General features: G+C 39.2%; 1 pseudogene; it reads right to left on the reverse strand.

The window, feature by feature from the left end:
* Positions 1-3,912: 3,912 nt before the first annotated feature.
* LOC116867482 lies at positions 3,913-4,384 on the reverse strand (annotated as a pseudogene).
* Positions 4,385-6,000: the final 1,616 nt, after the last annotated feature.

Consider the following 6,000-nt stretch of genomic DNA (forward strand, 5'->3'; position numbering starts at 1 on the left):
CTTTCATTCTTTTTTTTTTTTTTTTAAGATTTTATTTATTTATTTGACAGAGATCACAAGTAGGCAGAGGCAGGCAGAGAGAGGGGAAAGCAGGCTCCCTGCTGAGCAGAGAGCTTGATGCGGAACTCCATCCCAGGACCTGAGACCATGACCTGAGCGGAAGGCAGAGGCTTAACCCACTGAGCCACCCAGGGGCTCCCCTGCTTCCATTCTTAAAACAATTTTAAAATGTTCCAAACTTAATTCTGCCTGTATTTGATATATTTCTTTTCCATTAGACATTCCCCTGATTCATAGCTTGGTTGACTCTACTCATTCTGATCTTGGTTCAACTTTTAACTTCCTTATAGGGAGATCTAATTAGTTACTGTATCCCTAGCAGTTTATACATACTCAAATGCTTATTGAATGAATAAAATGAAATGGAATATTGGGTTGGACATGTAATTGGGAAACCAGATTAAGGACATGGATGCAGGGAAAATACAGTTTCAGCTGTGCCTAGCCTTTCCTTCATTGAGGTAGATCTTTGTACTTCGTTCTCTGAATGAGGAAGTGTCAAAGAACTTGCTGTTATAAACCCTCACATCACTGAAATTGGTATACCTGATTTTCCATAGCAAGGATGGATTAGGTAGGTGTTCACTGCTTCTCTGCTGTTGGCTTGAGATCGGAACTTGCAGGCATTCTCCATGTGATATCCAAGGCTCTTTACTGCCCTATTACCAACAGCAGGCTAATTAGTGTATTGTAGACTCATTACTATAAACTTGCATACAAGCTAATGTTTCCAGTGAAACATCTTTCTCTACAGATGTAAAATTGACCCTTGAATAATGCAGGGATTAAGGTGCCCAACCCCCTGCATAGTAGAAAATCCACAAATAAACTTTTGACGCCAAAATACAACTACTAATTAACTGTACTTTTTTTTTTTTTTTTAAGATTTATTTATGGGATGCCTGGCTGGTTCAGTTGGTTAAGTACCTTTCGCTCAGGTAATGATCCAACCCTGCTCAGCGGGGAATGTGTTTCTCCGACTCCCCTCCCCTCCCCCCTGCTCATGCTCTCTCGCTCTCTCAAATAAAATCTTTAAAAAGATTATAAAGGATTTATTTGACAGAGGGAGTGGGGAGGGGCAGAGGGAGAGAGTCCTGAAGCAGACTCCCCACTGATTGCAAAGGCCCCTGCAGAGCTCCATCCCAGAACCCTGAGACCATGACCTGAGCCAAGCTGAAATCAAGAGCTGGCTCCTCAACTGACTGAGTCACCCAGGGGCCCCAAATTAAGCCTACTTCTGACTAGAAACCTTCCTGATAACAGTTGATACACATTTTGTATGTTACGTGTACTACATACATTATTCTTAGAGTAAGGGGAAAGAAATTGTTTTTAAAATCATAAGGAAAATACATTTATAGTACTATGTTGAAAAAGTTCACATATATAGATGTGGACCTGTGCAGTTCAAATCTGTGTTCAAGGATAAGGGTTACTGCAGAAATGACCACTGTAGAGCAGTCATATTTTAATTTAAGGATGAGTATCAGAGGCAGATACACCAGTGGGTGGCTTTCTGCCAGGCTATGCTAAGTTATAGAACACAAGGGGCACCTGGGTGGTTCTGTCAGCTAAGTATCTAACTTTGGCTCAGGTCATGACCTCAGGGTCCTGGGACTAAACAACGCCCCCCACCCCAAGGCCCTACACTGGGCATAAAGCCTGCTTGAGATTTCTCTCTTTGCCCCCTGCCCCAATCTCCACTCTTCCTCTCTCTCACATAAGTAAAATTCTTTAAAAAAACACAACTTTCATGTTTTCAGTTATTCTCAACCACTTTAATATCAATATTATGAGAAGCCCCAATTACTATGAATGTACTTGTTAAAAGAAGACTAAAAATAATATATATATATTTTTTTTAATTGGAAGACAATTACTACATCTGTCCTGTAAAACATCTGTCTTGAATACCTGTATGTAAGTTAGGTCTCTGGCTCAAGTTTTTCCCAGTTGGGGTAATTTAAGATGGTATATATAGTAGTGTTCCTGCCAAGTATATTTTCTCGTTTGTTAGGTTTATATGTAAACTTTAAAGATCCATTCATTGTACTTGTTCATGTCTTGTAACTTTATGTTTTGTTACAACATTGCCAGCTGATTGCAGTAATTCAGTCCCATGGAAGATCTGTTCTATTAGTATCAGAAGCAAAGAGGAAAACATTTCAATGAAAGGAGGGTAAAGTGTGGAGTTTAGCAGAGCAGTGAGAGTGGGACCTGAGGAAAGGCTGATAGATAAGGAAATTTGTAGATCTGGTCACTTAACAACAGTTTCAGTAGAGAAGGTATGTATCCACATGGGGCTGAGGAATAGAAGAGCCATGAGTTAGTGGTAAGGGTGTGGTTCTTTTGAGAGATTGTGAAGCATGTGAAAGAAGGTACTATTTTTGGATTTGCTTTTAACTGGAGGAAAGATAGGATTTTGGTTACAGGCAAAACAAAAAGTAGAGAAGAAAAATCAAAGATGTAGAGGCGGCAAAAAGGCAAGAACTAGGATGAAGAGCATGGCTGAAGACATCCTTGACATGTCTTTTCAGAGTCAGAGGATGAATGACTCAACTTCAGGTAGGGAAAGGGACACTAGAGGAGTTGGCTCACCAAATGACCTTAGTCCCATTCATGAGAGGTGGTGAGGTCTTTTTTCTGGGGGGTATGAGAGAAGAGGATGGAAGTTTGAGACCCAGAAGGGTCTTTACAACTTCGTAAAAACATATATGTACATTACTGCAGATCTAGAAAGGATCTAGAAATTTAAAAGTGGTTTCATTGGGGTCATTGCTTAAATTTGTAACTTCTTTAAGAGAACCAAATGGAGCAAAGGCTATCAAGCAGGGTATCAATCATAGGATAAAAATAGGGAAAAGAGCGATAGAAGGAAAATTTGGTTCTAGACTGTTACTAGATTTCTCTTTCTATTCCTTTTTAAGTTTTTTAAAATTTATTTTTATTTGTGTATGTATATTTATTTTTTAGTTCATGTCTTTTTTAATTTTTAAATTTGTATTAACATATAATGTATTATTAGCCCCAGGGATACAGGTCTGTGAATCGCCAGGTTTACACACTTCACAGCACTCACCATAACACATACCTTCCCCAATGTCCATAATCCAACCACCCTCTCCCTACCCCGCTACCCCCAGCAACCCTCAGTTTGTTTTGTGAGATTAAGAGTCTCTCAGGGGGGCGCCTGGGTGGCTCAGTGGGTTAAGCCACTGCTTTTGGCTCAGGTCATAATCTCAGGGTCCTGGGATCGAGCCCCACATCGGGCTCTCTGCTCATTAGGGGCCTGCTTCCTCCTCTCTCTCTGCCTGCCTCTCTGTCTGCTTGTGATCTCTCTCTGTCAAATAAATAAATAAATAAAATCTTTAAGAGTCTCTCAGGTTTGTCTCCCTCCCAGTCCCATCTTGTTTCATTTTTTTCCTACCTTAGCCCCCAAATCCCACACGTTGCCTCTCAAATTCTTCATATCAACGAGATCATATGATAATTATCTTTTTCTCATTGACTTATTTCACTCAGCATAATACCTTCTAGTTTCATCCACGTTGTCACAAATGGCAGGATTTCATTTCTTTTGATGGCTGCATAGTATTCGTGTGTGTGTGCGTGTGTGTGTGTGTGTGTGTGTGTGTGTGTGTGTGTATACACCACATCTTTATCCATTCATCTGTTGATGGACATCTAGGTTCTTTCCATAGTTTGGCTATTGTGGACGTTTCTGCTATAAACATTCGGGTGCACATGCCCCTTTGGATCACTACATTTGTATCTTTAGGGTAAATACCCAGTAGTGCGATTGCTCGGTCATAGGGTAACTCTAGTTCATGTCTTTTATTAACCTATGTACAATTATTTGTCTTCCGGTTTGTTGAAGCAATACAATGGACAACATTTGCCACAGTGACATCTGTCCAAGTGGCTAGCCATAGAAACTCCAGCACCACATTCATCTGAAGGGCATTCCCCATGAAGGCAACTGATTTTGGCATTCTCATCCTCCTGGTAGTATTTCAGTACAGCCTGTTTAATCTTCTTTCTCTTACATTTATTCTTCTTAGGAGTGGTGGAAAACTTCTTCCTTTTCTTAGCACCACCACAAAGTCTCAACACAGATGAAGAGTGGACCCTTTCTAAATGTTACATATCGTCAGATAAAGTACATCCATTTTCCAGTTGTTTGCCAGCAAAGATCAGTCTCTGCTGATCAAGAGGAATTCCTTCCTTACCCTGACTCTTCGCCTTTACATTTTTTATTGTACCTGAGGGTTCAACTTCGATGGCGATGGTCTTCCCCAGTAAGGGTTGTCATGAAAATCTGCATCTTGGTGGCAATTCCACCTGAGGTCTGGAGGAAAAGGAGGGTCAGACTTGGGGACATACGAGAAGGCATTGGGTAGGCCAGTGGCCAGAGAGAGGCCCAAGAGCACACAGTCCAGTTTTTCTTTTTTTAAAAGAAGTTTTCTTTTTTTAAAACTTTTTTTAAAGTTATGCTTGTATGTGATTCTGAAGTCAAGTAGTATAGAAAGGACATGAAAAACTAAGAATCACAATATAGACCTTTACCAGCAAGTTCAGCTCCCCAGTGTGAGAACTACTTGAAACACTCAGATTTATCTGTTTGCTGGCAGTTCCCTCCATACCTCTCAATGGTATGTTTATATCACTGTTTCTTGATTTCTTAATTTTAGACGTAAATTAATGGTTTTCAAGACTGATGAGGATTTGGTTTATGCTTCCCACCCTCCTTTGAGGATTATAATATCACTACTCTTGATTCCTTTATACGCTTCCTTTACAACGTCTAATAATATTTTTTTACTTTTTCTTTCTTTTCTTCCTTCCTTCCTTTCTCTCTCTTTCTTTTATGTGTTTCACACACATAGCAGGATCCCTGCTTGGGGCTCAATTCCAGGATACTGGGATTATGAACTGAGCCGAAGGCCGACAGTTAAATGACTGAGCCACCTAGGCGCCCCAGCCTTAATTTCTTATAATGGCTGTCAACAGTAATTCTTGTCTCTCTGGTAGGTAAGATGACAATATTAATGCCCCATCTTTCCTTTTGACTATCCTTCCACCATCCATCTTTTGTCATCTATGTTCTTATAGTTACATTGTCAAAGTTGATTACATTTGCATTCTGTTTTATTACTACTGTTAATAGTTAGCTTTATTGATTGATACAGTTCAATGCAGATCACAGTTTATACTAGGATCACATTTCTTTACTTAGTATTTTGTTTTTCTTGATATTTTAAAAAGATTTTAATTATTTATTTGACAGACATCACAAGTAGGCAGAGAGAGGCAGGCAGCTAGAGAAGGGGAAGCAGTAGTTTGTCTCTCTTTTTCTCAGCTTCTTGATTCTCCTGCATTTGGTCTTCTATATCACTAATTCTTTCCTGCTTCATTTATCCTAGCAGTTTGAGTCTCTATTTTTTATTGCACCTCATTAATAGTCTTTTTGATTTCCACTTGGTTAAATTTTATTTCTTCAGAAAGGGATTCTGTAGTATTTTCTATGCTTTATTCAAGCCCAGCTAGTATCTTTTTAATCATCATTCTGAACTGTAGTTCTCACATCTTACTAATGTCTGTGTTGATTAGGTCCCTGCCTCTTACTCTTTTTTTTTTTTCCTGAGGTGAGTTTTTCCTTTTTGTCATTTTGCCCAGATAAGAATAGATGAATGAGAGAACAAAATGCTAAAATGGTAAGAATGACCCCAGAAAAATATACACTAAATAAATCAGAAGAGACTCAAAACCAGGGAGAAAAGAGAGGGGAAAAAAAATATGTATGATCAGGCTGGTGAATAGAACAGAGCCCATACAATGGATTTTGGGTGTATTTTGGTCTGTTAGAAGAAACTGCCTCTCAAAATTTTAAAGAAAGAAAAACTTACATGTACAAAATAAGGGTAAACACAATGAAGGGAT

The sequence above is a fragment of the Lontra canadensis genome, unplaced genomic scaffold (genome assembly GCF_010015895.1).
Source record: "Lontra canadensis isolate GAN:19392208 unplaced genomic scaffold, GSC_riverotter_1.0 scaffold12, whole genome shotgun sequence".
NCBI lineage: Eukaryota > Metazoa > Chordata > Mammalia > Carnivora > Mustelidae > Lontra > Lontra canadensis.